At 39.8% G+C, this 19,927-nt stretch overlaps 1 long non-coding RNA gene across 2 annotated transcripts; it reads left to right on the top strand.

Moving 5' to 3' along the window:
- Nucleotides 1–4,474: 4,474 nt before the first annotated feature.
- LOC149751294 (uncharacterized) lies at nucleotides 4,475–6,766 on the top strand. Of its 2 annotated transcripts, XR_016398384.1 has the most exons (3): nucleotides 4,475–4,698; nucleotides 5,435–5,589; nucleotides 6,569–6,766. It is a non-coding gene; the product is annotated as an uncharacterized LOC149751294 (long non-coding RNA). The 2 variants fall into 2 exon arrangements; XR_016398383.1 differs by having other exon boundaries at nucleotides 5,435–6,766.
- The last annotated feature ends 13,161 nt before the right edge of the window (nucleotides 6,767–19,927 follow it).

Below are 19,927 nucleotides of genomic sequence, written 5' to 3'. Positions count from 1 at the left end.
ACAATCTACACATAGACCACCCTTGTTTAATGGCACTAATTACACTTATTGGAAATCTAGGATGAGGATATTCATTCAAGCACTAGACTATGACTTGTGGAATATCATAACTAGAGGCCCACACACACCCACAATTAGTATAGAGGGCACAAACATTCCTAAACCTGAAATGGATTGGAATGAGAGTGATAGAAGACTAGCACAATTAAATGCTAAAGTAATTAATGTGCTTTACTGCTCACTAGATATAAGTGAATTTAATAGAATATCCACATGCATCTCCGCGAAAGAAATTTGGGATAGACTAGAGGTCACACATGATGGAACTAATCAAGTTAAAGAGTCAAAAATAAATATATTGGTACATAAGTATGAATTGTTTAAAATGGAGTCCACAGAGTCCATAACTGAAATGTTCACTAGATTTACGGAAATCATAAATGGACTAAAGAGTTTAGGTAAGTCTTATATTAACTCTGAACTAGTGCGAAAAATTCTCAGATCTCTACCAAGAGTATGGGAGGCCAAGGTAACTGCAATTCAAGAAGCAAAGGACCTCAATACACTACAATTGGAAGAATTTCTAGGATCACTCATGACCCATGAGCTGACCATGAAGCAAAATTCAGAAGATGAGGTCAAGAAAAGAAGACCATTGCCTTGAAGTCTACAACTCCAAAACAGAAAATTGAATCAGAAGAATCTGATGATGAGGAGGAATATGATGAAGAAGGAATGGCTATGCTTGCAAGAAAATTCAGAAAATTTATGAGAGAAAAGAAGAAATTTCATAAAAGGAAGCCCTTCCTCAAAGGTAGCTCGAGCAAGGAAAAGGGAAAGGACAAAGAAAAGGAAAGGAAAATGCCAATTTGCTATGAGTGTAACAAGCCCGGGCATTTCAAGATAGATTGTCCGGAATTGAAATGGATGGCAAGAAAACTTAAAAAGAGGAACCTCATGGCTGAATGGAGTGAAAGTGAGGAGTCAAGTTCGGAAGAGGAAAATTAACAAGAGACGGCCCAAATCTGCTACATGGCCAATGATGATGAGGTAGATTCTGAACTTGAATGTGATTTTTCAGTAGAAGAGTTACATGATGCATTTTTAGAACTCATGGAAGAACACAAGAAGCTAATCAATAAAAATAAAGTTCTAAAAGATGAAAATCAATCTCTTATCAAAGAAAAGCTGAAACTATCTAATGACTATGAAACATTAAGTAGGAGGCTCATTAATGAAACCAAAAGTTTAATTGCTTGAAATGTTAAGTTAAAAGAAGATGCAGAAAAATACAAATCCTTAGTGGACAAGTTTACACTTAGCTCAACTAAATTAAATATGATTCTTGATAGTCAAAAAGCTGTATATGATAAAACTGGGTTAGGATATAAAACAAATAGGAAGCAAAAATACTTAAAGAACATATTTGTGAAAGCCAAAAATGAAAATATAACTTGTCATTGCTGCAATAAAGTAGGACACAAAGCATATGAATGTAATTTTAGAAAGTCTAACTATAACAAATTGAGTGATAATAGTAAGCTAAAATCTAAGAAAATTTGGGTTCCAAAAGGAACATCAAGTACTAACCCTAAAGGACCCAACATAGTTTAGGTACCTAAAGCACATTCTTGATTTTGATTGCAGGAGTGTCTTGCAGCTAATAAGAGAGATAAACAATGGTATCTAGATAGCGACTGTTTAAGACACATGACAGGTGACGTAGAACAATTTGTCACTTTGGAATCTAAGGAGGGTGGAGTGGTAACCTATGGAGACAATGGAAAAGGACTTATCATTGGAAAGGGTAAAATTTATATTACTCCATCCACTTTTACAAAAAATATTTTATTAGTTAATGGTCTGAAACATAACTTGCTTAGCATAAGTCAATTTTGTGATAAAGGTCTTAAAGTCACATTTGAAGCCTCAGTATGCATAATTACAAATCCTAAAGATAATAACATTGTACTTATGAGACATAGGCATGGAAATATTTATATGATAGATCTTCATGATTTAGGCAAGAAAAATGGATTATGCTTAATTACTAATGAAGAAAGGAAAAGTGACACAAGTTGGCTTTGGCACCGTAGACTAGGACATGCTAGTATGGACTTAATATCAAAACTAGTCAAGAAGGATTTGATAAAAGATGTGCCAAAATTGATCTTTGAAAAAGACAAAATCTGTGGACCATGCTCATTAAGGAAGCAAAGAAAATCATCCTTCAAATCAAAAAATATAGTATCAACCACTAGGCCCTTTGAACTCATACACATGGATCTATTTGGGCCTACTAGAACTGCAAGTCTAGGAGGAAAAAAGTATGGACTAGTTATAGTAGATGATTTCTCAAGATATACATGGGTTTCATTTCTTGCACATGAGAATGAAGCATTTTCAGCATTCTTGAAATATTATAAAAATTGTTAGAAGTATGCCCTAGAAGCCAATTTGGCTGACGCATTATTATATTCTGGGACATAAATTTGTACTTGACCTAATTATGAATTTATTAAGTTGGGCATTCTTATCATTTATGTTCTTATGTATCCATGAATCGCCAAAGGAATTAATAAGATGATGACGCATATTCTCAAGAGTTGAGAATTTGAGACATGTGTCATTGGTGATTAATTCCTGAATTACTCCTGATCGATGGATCATCACGAGGATGGTGATCGATCCGCTGAGATTAGTGCACATATTGCTTTCTTTGATGGACGAGTCTTGAGTCCACAGTGTGGGGACATTGGAGCAATTGTGCAAGTGCTTGTTAGAGAACAAGGGTACTGAGCGTGACCAAAGCAAGTAGTCACTTGGATGTCTATCCACTCGTCAGTAACTTACTTGATGCTGCAGTTGTATGACTGGTCCTTTGACCTGCGATGCCTCAGCTATTCACGGTGAGGTTGCTGCAGTTTGACGAGCACATAAACATGAACCCTAGCCATTTGGATTCTTGTAGTGCAGATTGGCTGTAGTAGGTTCATTGTAGGAGTAGGAGTGCATATAGATGGAATCTATAGATCTTGATAGATTAGGAGAGATCCTATGTGATTTATGAGACTGAGTTCGTAAATCCTCGGCCGGGGTAGCATGTACAGTGGAAAAGAAGTTTTCCACTCTCGAACTTAAGTCAAATAAATCTTGACATATGACAGACGATGGGGTTTGACGAGTTATCCATGACCTCCGTTCTGTAGGGATCCACGATAGAAAGACTGTATCATACGATAACTGCACCTAGAGGTTCATCATTCCATTCTGCTGGGTTGCCACTACATGCTGCTAGGTATCACTGGTGGATGGTGAGACTCACAGGGACTATCTTGATGATCGATGATCCTTAGTAAGTTGAGTTGGAATTGTTCCAACCCATTGAAATGAGTTTTCAATGATATTGTAATAGAGATTGCAGTATATCTCACTACCAGACAGAATAGAACCTATGGGATCACACACATTAGAGGTATTGACCGATCCGATGGTTGAATTGTGATTAAGAATTACAAATAATCAATTTGATTGATAATTGGTTAACCCGCTAAGAGTTAGTGAGTTGAAGAAGAATAATTGCAATCGGATTGCAATTTAATTTAATTAATTGGATTTAATTAATTGGACTTGATCATAAGTCCTACTTGGAATAGGATTCTTGGTGTCCTAATGGGATTAGAATTTCAAATTAAATTAGAGTCCTACTTGAAGTAGGATTTCTAAAGTCCTAATTGGATTAGGACTAAAATTGAATAAGTCCTAATTGGATTAGAAGTTCTTAAGTCCTAATTAATTTTAATCTAATAAATTAAGATGGCTCCTAGTTGGATTAGGATTGAAGAGTTCAATTGAGTCATTGTTCAATTGAATCCTAATTAGATTAGGATTTAAATGAAAGAAGTAATTGGGTTCACCTAATCCTTTTTAGAAGAGGATTAGATCCTATCTATGTGGCTACACCACCCCATTTAATATGATTAAGTGGGGTGTGATTAAAGAGGGACTAAGAGGGAGGGGCCCACACCCCTCCCATGCCTTTTACGTGAAGAGATAAGGTTGGCCCCTCCTCTTGGCCAAGAGATAAGGTTGGAGCTCCTAAATTTTAGGAGCTCCAACCCTTATCTTAAAAAATTTTAAAAAGTGGGGGCAGCCGTGGGAGATTTTTTCCCCTTCTCTTGGAACGGTGAACAGCACCCATCCCTCTTGGTTTCAGCCCTGAGAGAGTTTTAAAAAGGTCCCATGCGGACCCGCTTGAAAAAAAAGCCCCCTCCTTTGGAAATACGTGGGATTTTTTTTTTCTCCTCCCTTTGGTGCCGTGAACCCCTCTCTCCCTCTTGGGTTTCAGCCACCAGCAAGCAAAGAAAAAGAAGGAGGCATGCAGCCCTTCCTCCCTCTCTTCTTTGGTTCCAAAAGAAAAGGAAAAGGAAAAGGCTGCAAAGGGGTTTTGCCTTCTTCCTTTTGATCTATCCTTCTTCCTCCTCTCTAAGGCAATCAAGAGTTGATTCAAAAGAGAGGATTTCAGCCATCAAAACATATCTCTGCAAGGGAGCTAGCACCTCGGGGAGATTAGAGAGTTTGGATTGGTCCTCTACCTCGTGTGGATACCTGTAGAGGCCGGACGCGTGTGCGGCTTCAAGCGAACCTTCCAACAAATACCACGATCATCAGATTGCGGTGAATATCTACCCGCACAAGGTGAAGATCTGATCTTCCTAATATTATGTAAAAGTATTTAATCCTAATCTATCTACGAATGATGGTTTTAAAATACGTTCATGCGTGATGAACGGGAACTCGCGCATGTCTTCCGCTGCGCGCAGAATTTTTCTAGAATTTTCTGCGGCGTGCGAGGGATCCCAACAAAAATATCATAACTGAAAAGAAGCTCACCTTAATTGCAATTCGAAGTGAGCATGGAATTGAATTTGAAAATCAACACTTTGAAGAATTTTGTAATGAAAATGGTATCTCACATCAATTTTCAGCACCTAGAACGCCTCAACAAAATGGGGTTGTTGAAAGAAAAATAGAACCTTGGCAGAAATGGCACGCACGATGTTGTGTGAGTCAAATCTTTCAAAGTACTTTTGGGCTGAAGCTATAAGTACTGCTTGCCATCTTCTAAATTGTGTTTTAATATGACCTATAACCAAGAAAACTCCTTATGAACTTTGGAAGAATAAGAAACCAACTGCTAAATATCTTAGAGTATTTGGATGTAGATGTTTCATTTTAAACAATGATAAGGAGGATTTAAGTAAATTTGATGCCAAGTCAGATGAAAGTATCTTCTTAGGATACTCTACATCTAGCAGGGCATACAGAGTGTTCAACAAAAGAACTCTTGTAGTTGAAGAGTCAATTAATATCATTTTTGATGAGTATGATAGTGAGTCTCTTAGGAGAGAAAATACTTTTGATGATGATGCAGGAATTATTGAGTTTGAAAAAATGAATCTTAATGACGTGCCAAATCAAGAAAAGGAAGATGATCGTGTGCCACCACAATCACAAGACTTGCCAAAGGAATGGAGGTATGCACATGGACACCCTAAAGACTTAATCATTGGTGATCCATCTCAAGGGGTAAGAACTCGATCCTCTCTTAGAAATTTAAATGACTATCTTGTTTTTATTTCACAAATAGAATCTAAGACTTATGAAGAAGCTGAAAATGACATAAACTGGATTAATGCTATGCAAGAAGAATTAAATCAATTTAAAAGAAGCAATGTTTGGACATTAACTGAGAGACCAAAGCATAATTCTGTAATTGGAACAAAATGGGCTTTTAGAAATAAACTAGATGAAAATGGGATAGTTTTAAGAAATAAAGCTAGACTTGTAGCTAAAGGATACAATCAAGAAGAAGGGATAGATTTTGAAAAAATATTTGCTCCCATGGCTAGATTAGAAGCTATAAGATTACTTCTAGCTTTTGCATGCTTCATGGACTTCAAATTATATCAAATGGATGTAAAAAGTGTTGGAAACCCGCCCATGCCGCTATGTTTTGAAATATCAGCGGCATGGGCGGGTTCCCAACAGTAGTATCAGAGCTTAGGCTTCGTAGATTAAGGTAAGAATTAATTATCTAAAGGCTTATTAGATCTGAAAATTGAATGATCATGCATGCTGAAAATTTCTGCATGCAGATTTTTCAGGGTTGCTGAATTTTTGCATTCTGATTTTTATGTGATAAGATGATGATTCTAATTGCATTGTTAATGAGATTACAAAGTTTAGAATCATGATTAGCATGATCAGCAACCTATTTCATAACATAATCAATTAATTCTCATATCTGAAAATTATAATTGTTGCATGTGGTGATGATCATAGGATTCAAACCCTTTTGGTATCAAATGTAATGATCTGCGATGTGATCTGTGATGTCATGTAATTTTTCAGATGCTTGCATGCATCTTATTTGATGTTTTGAGAGGCCTGCGTGCCTCCTAAAAGGAAATGTAATTTATTAATATTTTTATTTTACATCTGGTTGTATTTCTGTGATGTGATGTACGTCAACGATCAAGTTGAAGACAAGGCATGAGATGAACAGGTGATCTAAGCGGTTGATGGCGATTGGATCAAGAGTTGGTCAAGGATCGAATCAAGGAGGCTTGGAACCAATTCAAGAGTTGAAGACCAGTTGATCGATTGACGTGCATGTGCTTGTAATACGACCTAACTAGAATCCATGATCATCACCTATTTAAAGTTTAGCTTTAATTATTGCTGCGATTATAACTGCCTGCAATGTGCCGTTTGCATGTGATGTGAATGAGAGTCGGGTAGATAGGTTTACATGTGATGTAGCAAACCCAATTGAGACCTAAATTAAAACCTCCTCAATCAAGTCGAGAGGGAACCAACATGAGCGAGTCATATTAGATTAATTGATCTAATTGGTGTCTAGGAAAGCATGAAAGGTGGTTACTTAATTAGGACCTTACTCTCTGAGTAAGGGGAGCCTCCCACCTGCTTACCTGGCCAATTGTTCGATTATCTCTTATGAAGAGCTCAAGTTGCAAATACTAAGACCTGATTAACCAATATTAAGTCAACAGGTCTTCCACTGTAGTAGAGCTGCTAAGGTCTTTCTGATGTTGATTTGTCTCGGCTGGACACAGTGGGCAAGTTGCATCGGGGGGCTGGACCTCTCTATAGACATGAGATGTTGTAGGGTAAAGGTGGGGTTGGGCACCAATAACTGTTAGGTGAGGATCCAATGACGACTTTATTCCTACGGTTATACGGTGGGTCTGACTTAACTAAGAAATGGGACCAATAACTGTTAGGTGAGGTTTTCATGGCTTAGAGACCAAGTTGTACTGCAACATGCTTGAGAAGCATTGTACAAGAGTTGTACATTCATCAATCTATGTGTCACCAATAACTGTTAGGTGAGGTGGCATGTAAATCGGTGGGACCGCAGTACCCACTAGAAACCCTAGTCGTGTGGGATTTCCGTTTCTCTACCAGGAGAGTGTGAGGGATTCGAGAAAATAGTGGGAGTTTCATTTGTTCTAAAAGACCTTAGAACAGATTAGGATCAAGTACAAAAGTCTAACTAGAATCTTTACTCTCTACAGATCATAATGTCAGCCTCAAACCCTTTGACCCGTATTCTTGAGACCAAACGATTGACCGGTACCAATTACAGAGACTAGCTTAGGAATCTCAAAATTGTTCTGAGTTGCGAGAAAATAGGCTATGTGCTCGACAATGACATCCCCGCATTACCAGCACGTCCGACCGCTGATCAGCGTACGACGCATGAGAAGTGGACAGACGATGACACTAGGGTCAAGTGCTATATCATGGCATCCATGTCCAATGAACTACAATGTCAGCATGAAAATATGAAGACTGTTAGGGACATACTGGCACACCTGCAAGAGTTGTATGGTGAGCAGAGTCGCACAGCTCGTTTTGAAGTGTCCAAGAGGCTCTTCAAAGCAAAGATGCATGAGGGGCGGTGCGTCCATGATCACGGTCTGACTATGATCAAGGACCTAGAGGAGCTTGAGAAGCTCGGTATGAACATGCACAAGGAATTGCAAGTTGATCTGATCCTTCAATCCCTTCCTAATTCATTTGGTCAGTTTATAGTAAACTACCATATGAATAAGATTGAATGCACTAAGACTGAACTAATAAATATGTTGGTAACTGCTGAGGGAGCTTTGAAAGGTTCAAGGGGCAATGTCCTTGCTGCTGAGCTGACTTCTGGTTCCAAGAGAAAGTCTACTTGGAAGAAAAAGAAGCCTGCTAAGAAGCAGAAGAAAGACAAGAAGCCAAAGAAGGAAGTTCAAAAGAAAAAGGCTAATGACAAAGGAAAATGTTTCCACTGCAATGTCGACGGCCACTGAAAGAGAAACTGTCCTTCATACCTCGAGAGCCTGAAGAACAAAAAAGGTGACACACCTTCAGAAGGTATAGACTTGCTCATAATTGAAACTAATCTAACGGTTTCTTCTACTTCTAGTTGGGTTATAGATTCTGGTTCTAGTGCTCATTTGTGCACTACTATGCAGGGTCTAAAGGAAAGTAGAAGGCTGGCGGAAGGTGCAGTAACCCTTCGGATTGGCAACAGGGCAAAAGTTGCTGCTGTGGCTGTGGCACCTACCATCTGCGACTACCGTCTGGTTTTAGTTTATTGCTTAGAGACTGCTATTATGTACCTGCTGCTAGCAGAAATTTGATTTCTGTTTCATGTCTAGCACAGGAAGGTCATGTTTTTACTTTTGACAAAGACTGCTGTTCTATTTATTTCAGAAATAAAATAGTTGCACGTGGTTTTATGATCGACAGTCTCTATCATTTACATATGGATGTATCTATGAATGTTACCGAGCAAGAAGTGAGTGCCAAAGGATCCAAAAGATCCAGAGATGAGATAAACCAAAAATATTTGTGGCACCTCAGACTTGGCCATATTGGAGAGGATAGGATGAACAAAATGGATAAAGATGGGCTTCTCGGCTCATTGACTTCCGAGTCATATCCAGTTTGCGAGTCCTGTCTTCAAGAAAAAATGGCTAGATTGCCCTTTGTAGGACATGGGGTGAGGACCACTGAAATACTTACCCTAGTACATACAGATGTATGTGGCCCATTTGATGTGCTAGCCAGGGGACGTTATTCGTACTTCATTACCTTTACCGATGATTATTCACGGTATGGGTATGTGTATCTTATGAGTCACAAGTCTGAATCTTTTGAAAAGTTCAAAGAGTTCAAAAATGAAGTAGAAAAACAAACTGGAAAACCCCTTAAGGCTCTTCGATCAGATCGAGGAGGAGAATACCTTAGTGGAGAATTCCGGAACTATCTCAAGGACAATGGCATAGTCTCACAATGGACACCTCCTGGTACACCTCAACTCAACGGGGTGTCAGAGAGGAGGAATCGGACCCTATTGGATATGGTCAGGTCCATGATGAGCTTCACTGATTTACCTATGTTTCTTTGGGGAGATGCCTTACTTACCGCAGTATATCTACTTAATAGAGTTCCCTCTAAATCCGTTCCTACCACACCGTATAAGATATGGCATGGTAAGAAACCAAGTCTTGGTCATCTCAAGATTTGGGGATGTTCGGCCCACGTCAAGAGACTACAGGCAGACAAGTTAGAGGCTAGGACCATAAGTGCTCGTTTTATAGGATATCCTAAAGAGTCATTAGGATACAATTTTTACGTCTCAGAGGATCACAATGTATTTGTGAGCCGTCACGCCATCTTCTTGGAAAACCAGTTTATCCTTGATAGAGGCAGTGGGAGGAAAATTGAGCTTGAAGAGAAAGTCTCTGAAAAGCAACGAGTCATGGATCCTATTGAACCCATTCATACAGAGCCAGTACACGATGTCCCTCGACCACCTCGTAGATCTAGTAGGGTCTCCCATCCTCCCGATAGATACTTAGGTATAATAGAAGAGGATACCGAGGAAATGTTCCTAGTGGGAGATAGGGATCACATACAGGATCCCAAAACCTACGATGAGACGATATCTGATATCGATTCCGAGAAATGGCTGGAAGCCATGAAGTCAGAGTTAGACTCCATGCATTCCAACCAAGTCTGGACCTTAGTAGACCCACTAGAAGGTATTGTACCTATTGGATGCAAATGGATCTACAAAAGAAAGATAAGTTCGGATGGAGAGGTAGAGACCTATAAGGCAAGGCTTGTGGCGAAAGGGTATAGTCAACGCGAAGGCATTGACTATCAGGAGACCTTTTCACCTGTAGCCATGCTGAAATCCATCCGAACATTGCTTGCCATTGCAGCATTTCATGATTATGAAATCTGGCAGATGGATGTAAAAACTGCTTTCCTAAATGGATATCTTGAAGAAGATATCTATATGGAACAGCCTTTGGGTTTCACTTCCAGTGATAGAGATCACAAAGTCTGCAAGCTGCAAAGGTCCATTTATGGACTAAAGCAAGCATCTCGGAGTTGGAACGCTCGTTTTGATGACGCAATCAAAACGTTTGATTTCATCAAAAATGAGGAGGAACCGTGTGTTGACAAAAAGGTTAGTGGGAGCGCTGTCGTATTTCTCGTACTGTACGTGGACGACATCCTACTAATAGGGAATGATATTCCCATGCTAACCTCAGTCAAGGTCTGGTTGTCAAAAGAATTCTCCATGAAAGACCTTGGGGAAGCATCCTATATTTTGGGAATAAAGGTCTATAGAGATAGATCTAAAAGGATGCTTGGCCTATCACAGAAAATGTATATAGAGGAAGTGCTGAAAAGGTTCAGCATGGAAAACTCCAAAAGGGGTCTTTTACCCTTTAGGCATGGAATTCATCTCTCCAAGAAGATGTGCCCCAACACATCTGAAGAGATTCAACGCATAAGCAAGATTCCCTATGCATCAGCAATAGGAAGCCTCATGTATGCCATGCTATGTACACGACCTGATATAGCTCTTGCTGTGAGTGTCACAAGCAGATATTAGTCAAATCCAGGTGAAGAACACTGGACAGCTATGAAGAATATTCTTAAGTACTTGAGAAGAACTAAAGATTTATTCTTGGTTTTTGGAGGATCATCAGAGTTGAAGGTAGAAGGATACACAGATTCAGACTTCATGACTGATGTCGATGATAGGAAGTCAACATCTGGATATGTGTTCTTGTGCAATGGTGGTATGGAAAATTGGAAGAGTTCTAAACAACCGATCATTGCTGATTCTACTATGGAAGCTGAATACATCGCCGCCTCTGAAGCTGCTAAGGAAGGCTTCTGGTTCAAGAAATTCATTGCGGAATTGGATGTAATGTCATCAGATGCCATAACACTCTACTGCGATAATAATGGCGCCATAGCTCTTGCTAAGGAGCCAAGGTCTCATCAGAAGTCCAAGCATATAGAGCGGCGCTTCCATCTCATACGCGACTATGTTGAGAAGAAGTATGTCGAAGTGCAGAGAGTAGACTCCGCGGATAACGTGGCAGACCCGTTCACTAAACAGCTAAGTCAGTAAAAGACTGAAGCCCACCTTGAGAAGATGGGACTAAGATATATGACTGATTGGCTTTAGTGCAAGTGGGATATTGTTAGATGTATGCCCTAGAAGCCAATTTTGGCTGACACATTATTAATTCTAGGACATAATTTGTACTTGACTTTATTATTATTGAATAAATGAAAGGCATCTTTTTCATTCATATTATTATTGTGTCTATGAATCGTCCAAGAAATTAATAAGATGATGATGCATATTCTCAAGAGTTGAGAATTTGAGCCATGTATCATTAGTGATTAATTTCTGAACGCTTCTGATCGATGGATCATCACGAGGACGGTGATCGATCCGATGAGATCAGTGCACAGATTACTTTCCTTATGGATGGACGAGACTTAAGTCCACAGTGTGGCGACACTGAAGTAATAGTGCAGGTGCTTGTTAAGAACAAGGGTACTGAGCGTGACCAATACAAGAAGTCACTTGGATGTCTATCCACTCGTCAGTGACTTGCTTGATGTTGCAGTAGTGTGACTGGTCCTTTGACCTGCGGTGCTTCGGTTACTCACAGTAAGGTTATTGTAGTTTGACTGCACACATACATGGTCTCTAGCCATATGGGTCCATGCAGTGTAGATTGGCTGCAGTAAGTTCACTGTAGGAGTAGGGTATGCACCTATAAGGAATCTATCGACCTTGATAGATAAGGAGAGATCCTATGTGATTTATAAGACTGAGTTCGTAAGACCTCGGCCGGGGCAGTATGCACAGTGGAGAAAGAGTTTTCCACTCTCGAACTTAAGTCGAATAAATCTTCACATATGACAGACGATGGGGTTTGACGAGTTGTCCATGACCTCCGTCCTGTAGGGATGCACGATAGTAGGACTGTATCACACGTTAACTGCACCTAGAGGTTCATCATTCTATTCTGCTGGGAGCCACTACATGCTGCTAGGTGTCACTGGTGGATAGTGGGACTCACAGGGATTATCTCGATGATCGATTAACCCTAATGAGTTGAGTTGGAATCGTTCCAACCCATTGAAAGGAGTTTTCAATGATATTGTGATAGAGATCGCAATATATCTCACTACCAGTCAGAATAGAACCTATGGGGTCACACACACTAGAAGTATTGACCAATCCGATGGTTGAATCGTGATTAGGAATCACAAGTAATCAATTCGATTGATATTCAGTTGAAGAAGGAACAAAGGAAATTAATTAATTGGACTTAAACACAAATCCTACTTTGAGTAGGATTCCGAGAGTCCTAATTGGATTAGGACTGGAAATCCTAGTTGGAGTAGGACTGGGATTCCTACTTGAAATAGGATTCCTACAATCCTAATTAGATTAGGAGTTTTGAATTAAAATTGGATTCCTACTTGGAATAGGATTCCTAGAAGTCCTAATTGGATTAGGACTTCGAATTCAAATAAGAGTCCTAATTGGATTAGGACTAAAATTAAATATGTCCTAATTTGGATTAGGATTTCTTAAGTCACAATTAATTATTAATCTAATGAATCAATAAGACTCCTAATTGGATTAGGATTGAAGAGTTCAATTGAGTCAAAATTGATTTAAGTTCTAATTGGATTAGGACTTACCTAGATTGGATCCGAAATTGGTTCACCCTTGGGCTAAGCCTAATTGGATTAGGGCTTGACCACATTAGGGCATTCTAAATCCTACTTAATGTGGATTAGGGTTTACCATGAGGAGGGGCGTATGCCCCTCCCCTTTCCATGTGGTGAGGGATGAAGAGAGGGGGCCGGCGCCCCCTCTTAGGAAATAACTCTAGGGCTCCTAGATTGTAGGAGCCCTAGATGGCTTTAAAAGGGGAGCAAGGGCCGGCGCCCTAAGTAGAATTGGATTTATTTAATTTTAGTCCTAATCCAATTAGGACTCTTATTTGAATTCGAAGTCCTAATCCAATTAGGACTTCTAGGAATCCTATTCCAAGTAGGAATCCAATTTTAATTCAAAACTCCTAATCTAATTAGGATTGTAGGAATCCTATTTCAAGTAGGAATCCCAGTCCTACTCCAACTAGGATTTTCAGTCCTAATCCAATTAGGACTCTAGGAATCCTACTCAAAGTAGGATTTGTGTTTAAGTCCAATTAATTAATTTCCTTTGTTCCTTCTTCAACTGAATATCAATCGAATTGATTACTTGTGATTCCTAATCACGATTCAACCATCGGATCGGTCAATACTTCTAGTGTGTGTGACCCCATAGGTTCTATTCTGACTGGTAGTGAGATATATTACGATCTCTATCACAATATCATTGAAAACTCCTTTCAATGGGTTGGAACGATTCCAACTCAACTCATTAGGGTTAATCGATCATCGAGATAATCCCTGTGAGTCCCACCATCCACCAGTGACACCTAGCAGCACGTAGTGGCTACCCAGCAGAATAGAATGATGAACCTCTAGGTGCAGTTAACGTGTGATACAGTCCTACTATCGTGGATCCCTACAGGACGGAGGTCATGGACAACTCGTCAAACCCCATCGTCTGTCATATGTGAAGATTTATTCGACTTAAGTTCGAGAGTGGAAAACTCTTTCTCCACTGTGCATACTGCCCCGGCCGAGGTCTTACGAACTCAGTCTTATAAATCACATAGGATCTCTCCTTATCTATCAAGGTCGATAGATTCCTTATAGGTGCATACCCTACTCCTACAGTGAACTTACTGCAGCCAATCTACACTGCATGGACCCATATGGCTAGAGACCATGTATGTGTGCAGTCAAACTACAATAACCTTACTGTGAGTAGCCGAAGCACCGCAGGTCAAAGGACCAGTCACACTACTGCAACATCAGGCAAGTCACTGACGAGTGGATAGACATCCAAGTGACTTCTTGTATTGGTCACGCTCAATACCCTTGTTCTTAACAAGCACCTGCACTATTACTTCAGTGTCGCCACACTGTGGACTCGAGTCTCGTCCATCCATAAGGAAAGTAATCTGTGCACTGATCTCATCGGATCGATCACCGTCCTCGTGATGATCCATCGATCAGGAGCGTTCAGAAATTAATCACTAATGATACATGGCTCAAATTCTCAACTCTTGAGAATATACATCATCATCTTATTAATTCCTTGGACGATTCATAGACACAATAATAATATGAATGAAAAAGATGCCTTTCATTTATTCAATAATAATAAAGTCAAGTACAAATTATGTCCTAGAATTAATAATGTGTCAGCCAAAATTGGCTTCTAGGGCATACATCTAACAAAAAGTGCCTTCTTAAATGGTTATATAGAAGAAGAAGTGTATATAGAGCAACCGCCTGGTTTTGAGAATCATGAATTCCCTGATCATGTATTTAGATTACATAAGACACTATATGGATTGAAACAAGCACCTAGGGCATGGTATGATCGACTAAGCAAATTTCTGTTAAATAATGATTTCAGTAGAGGAAATGTAGATGATGTGTTCGCAAAAATGCTTTCACGAAACTAATCTCCTAAGTGCAGGAGAATCGTGCAAGTAGTAAAACTCAGGAATTCGAGGTCGAATCCTCAGGGAACGATATTGGTATTATTAGCGTAATTTCAGATGTAATTTTTAGTTGATTTTCAGAAATCAAAAGCAGAGAATAATAGGTAATTAAACAAAGTTCAAGAATATAGAGAAGGTAGGGATCTGGATTCCCCCTTGACAATGTTATTTTCAACAATTAAATTTTGCGATTCTTGATTAAGGATTAATTAGATAGAATAGTTCTAAACATGGAATATATAATTTGAAAATATGAATTCAACATTCAAGTATTTATCGTGCCGGTTACGTCTACGACAAATCAAAAATCGAAACAATCCATGCATCAATAAATATAAATCATACAAGATCTATCTAATAAATAAGTATGCAAGAATCAAGAGCATGTATTAGATGTAAATCAAAGAGAATAATCGTTCAGAATTTACTTGAAGAAAGCAAACTGTCAAGGGTTCTTCCATCACCCTTGACCAAAGGAATTAGCCTCCCATTACAACAGCAGCCTCCTCTTTTATATTTTCTTTTCTTTTCCTTTTCGGAAACAGGGCATACCCTATTTCCCTTTATTTCTTCTCTTCTCTCTTTTGAAAACAGAGTCACTCTCTCTTCTGTTTTTGTGTGGGAACCAGAACCGTCCCTCTCTGTTTTTCCGAATGAGAGCTATTTAGATAGCATTCGATCCCCCCCCTGAGCGCACGCGGTGGAGATGGACAGACAGAGAGGGATCTCGGACGTTAATCGCGGGATGCTGGAAGGCTGGAAGCTGGAACGCATGAGACGCTCGGGAGATTGCGGACACTTGGCATGCATCGCGGGCTCCACAAGCATCGTGGACGGCTGGAGAAGAAGATTGCGGTGGGATCTTTAGCTTGTGTCACGGAAAGAAGCTGATAGCGGAGGATTGCACGCGAACGGAAGGCTGGAAAGGAGCTGATCGCGAATTCCAAGATCTGGGAGACTGATTGCTTGCTAATCCGGAAGCTGATTCGGAAGGGGTGGATGGAGTGGATGCATTGCGAGAGGAGCTGATCAGCTGGAATCGATTGAAGAAGCAGGTTGACACGGAGATGGAATGGTTGTTGGGATGATTGCGAATCCAGAATCTGCTGCTGTTCCATCGCAGAAGGCTTGGACGCGGGATGCTGGGAGTTGTGACATGGAGGGTGAGACGCGGACGCTTGAGACGCGGACGCGGAAGCTGGTTCGGAGGAACGGATGGACGTGTGGGATGCTGGGAGGCGCGGATGGATCGCGATCACGGATCCGCTGCTGTGAACCCCACGGGTTTTTGGATCCTCTCGGATAATGAAACTAGGCCCTTGGCGAATCCATTATGCGGTGCCTCCGGATGACTGTTAAGTGTTGCTCGAGTGCAAGTGTACTTGATCAGATTAATTATGCTCCAACATGATCAGGTTCGGGGTTATGCATCATCCCAATCTGAACCAAATACGCATCTTAACTCTGATTTACGATCGACTGCATCCAACAAAAATATAATATTAATTGTAGCACTTTTATTATTATTTGTTAGCAATAATACCAATTTAAGTGATGTGTAGATCGCACTTTTGTGCTCTCATCACACCTCCCAACTGGCTTATTGCTAGTCTCTAGCAATTAACGAGCAAATAATAAAATGAGAGTGCAAAAGGTGTGGTTTAACCTATGACTTTTTATTGAAGCTAAAGACATAAAACCAAGATATGTACTCACTTTCATAGGGCATCACGGTTGCACTTAGCACGTGCAACAAGCCATTAAACCCCTAGGTTATCCTAGTGGATGAATGTTGTCTCGTGAGGGTTTCCAGTGATGTTACCCACAAACATCATTCATAAAATGATATATAATGAAATCTAAGTCAATACACGCGTGATATATATTTTTCTCAAGCATGGCAACTATCAAAGCAAGGGGAATACTAAAGTGTAGTGTGCATAAACAGAATGACTTTCTTAGAGCACTAATACCTCCACCACAACATGGTACTGCTTGAATTTTAGGTGCACTACTCAAGTTCACAAGTGTTTACTACAGTTTATTAGAGCCTGATTCATCAAATTTTCAGAATATCTCATGTTGTCTAAATTTGTCAAAAAAAATGGTTCGCATATAAAGAAGGAGCTATCAAGCCCAACTAAACATCCAAAGTACACAAAGTTCCAAATTAATGGAGTCAAACAAGCCATTACCACATGTCACTAGGTTCAGTCCAACCAACCTTATTCATGCTTATTTTTATTTTTAAACAAATATGACGATTACAATAGTCCAACCCCCTTAGGCTAGTAAGGTCCATATAGCGAGTTTTCGGCCAATGACTCCTGATTCAGTTGGCTCAAGGCATTAGGTGAAACACCTCTCGGGCTTAATTACTCGAACCAGACTACGCCACGAGGTCAGACTTGTCATCTCTTTCTTTTTTTCTTTTTTTTTTATTTTTTAATCAAAAGAGTAGGTAAACTGAACCATATAACGTGACTGCATCGTGACTATAGGTCAACTAAGGTCGAAACATAAGGCACTTAGGTGATCTAGCCAGGGTATTCAACCTCTATATTTATGTGAAAATCAAATCATAAATCTTATAGTACGGACAAGGATACTCGTACTTTTTTTACAGATACGGCTTAATAAAAATGCATTAAACAAATGTGAACTCCTGAGGTCTTTCTATAATCATTAAGTACATGTGCGGAGATCTAATAATAGGTCTCTGATCAGTCATAGTATGCATGTGTTCCTTGCCTTAATAGTTGCACAAACTCAATATGAAAATACATGTGCATTTGCTTAGAAAAGAAAGTAATAGAATAAATCAAATGCAAAAACAAGTTTTTTTTTTTTTGCAAGATATTTTCCTCCCCCCAACTTAAACATTGCATTGTCCTTAATGTAATAGATACAAGAAAACTATATATGAGATGTTGCCCAGATAGACAACCCAAGAGGGGGGGTGAATTGGGTTTTAAAATAATTATTGCAATTAAAAGGTTTGTGAATAACTAATTAATACTTTTTGCAAGTGGATTAATTAGATGCTATGTGCAGTGAATGAAGTGAAAGTAAGAGACAACAAAGCAATCACAAACACAAGGAAATTTATAGTGGTTCGGAGCTAACCCTTGCTCCTACGTCCACTCCCCAAGCCTCACTTGGGAATTCACTATAACCCCTCGGATTACAGCCGGTTGTTTTACAAGCTCACAACCTAACTTGTTGTTTTACGAGATCACAACGAACTCGGTCGGTTTTTCCAGGCTCACCGACTAGAACCACCCGATTGTTTTTCCGGGATCACAATCAAACCCTTACACCGTTGGTTTCAACCTAGGCTCACCAACAAACCTTTACACCCTTGATTCAATCCCCTGATTGAATCAAGTAAGGAACAAATGGTTTGAAAAACAAACAGAAAAATAAAGCTTCTTAACAAGCAGATATTCAGCGATATAAATAAGAGAGAAGTTAAGAGCCCTCAAACAAATTTATGAAGATGTAGAGGAGGGCTTCTCGAACTCGGGGACTCCTCTTGAATGTCTTGAAGACTTGAAGACTGACTGAGACTCCTTTAATGTTGGGAAGAGTTGGTTGGATGGAGTTTAATGCCCCTCTTCCTTCTTTTCCTTTTAGATCCTTTGGTAGGTGAAGATTTCTTGTTTTCTTTGAATGGAATGTCACTTCTCTACTGTTGCCCAAGGTGACAAGCCAAGAGGGGGGGGGGGGGTGAATTGGTTTCTTTTAAATTTAATTATCTTACTTGTGTTAAATGATGAGTTAGTAAACTTAAACAACTCACAATACAAACAACAAGAAGTATAGTGGTTCGGTGCTCTCCTTAGCACCTACGTCCACTCCCCAAGCGACCCCTTGGGAATTCACTATAATCCCGCGGATTACAGTTGGATTGTTTTCCGGGCTCACAATCCAAAAACCTTTACACTTTGATTTTCCGGGTTCACCAAAAACCTATGTTGGTTTTACGGGCTCACCAACGAACCTTTGTTGGTTTTACGGGCTCACCAACGAACCTTTACAATTGGTTTTTCGGGTTCACCAATCAACCTATTCCGTTGGTTTTGCGGGCTAACCAACCAACCTTTACAAGTAGTTTAACAAATAAAGGAAGAAGATTTAAACTCCTAGATGAGCAAATAAAACAATATAATCTACAAAGAAGAGTTTAGAAAGTATTTATCGCTTGAAGTGACTTCTCTCTTCTTTGTCAAGGATGCTTCACTCTTCAAGGGAGGATGGAGCTCTTGATGACTCTTTGAATCTGCTCAATCCCTTTCTTTTGACTTTTGAATGAAGCACTTGGATGAAGAAGATTAGGGCATTTTCTCTTTCTTGTGTACTCTTTGATGTTCTTTGGAAAGGATGTTCTATCTGATGAATAATGCCACTTTAAATAGTTTCCTTCATCCATTGGACAAGCCCCAATGGTTAGAATTCAAAAACTAGCCGTTACTCACTGTTGGAAGGACAAAAAGTACTTCTGCAGAACTAGCCGTTATGCTTCTGCCCGTGTTTGGGTCGGCTCAACCTGTCCTTGGGTCGACCCAACTTTCACTTGGGTCGACTCAAACATTCCTTGGGTCGACCCTCTCAGAAACACAGAAACTTGCAATTCAGCCTTCCTTCACTTGGGTCGACCCAACCTTTCTTTGGGTCGACTCAAGGTTCAGTTGGGTCGACTCAACTTCTTCTTGGGTCGACCCTCTCAGGGTTTTCAGAGAACCTTTTCTGTCATCTGTTCTGTCTTGCCTTTGGGTCGACCCACTCAGGGTTTGGGTCGACTCAAGCCTGGGTCGACTCAACTTCATCTTGGGTCGACCCTCTCAGTAAATCCAGAGAACTATTTTCTGAGTTGTTGAGAAGCT

This window comes from Phoenix dactylifera, chromosome 14, assembly GCF_051530095.1.
Source record: "Phoenix dactylifera cultivar Ajwa chromosome 14, Ajwa_hap1_PhDact_Kaust_v1.1, whole genome shotgun sequence".
Taxonomy (NCBI): domain Eukaryota; kingdom Viridiplantae; phylum Streptophyta; class Magnoliopsida; order Arecales; family Arecaceae; genus Phoenix; species Phoenix dactylifera.
The sequence above is the reverse complement of the archived record's forward strand: the minus strand, read 5'-3'. Positions and strand labels throughout refer to the sequence as shown.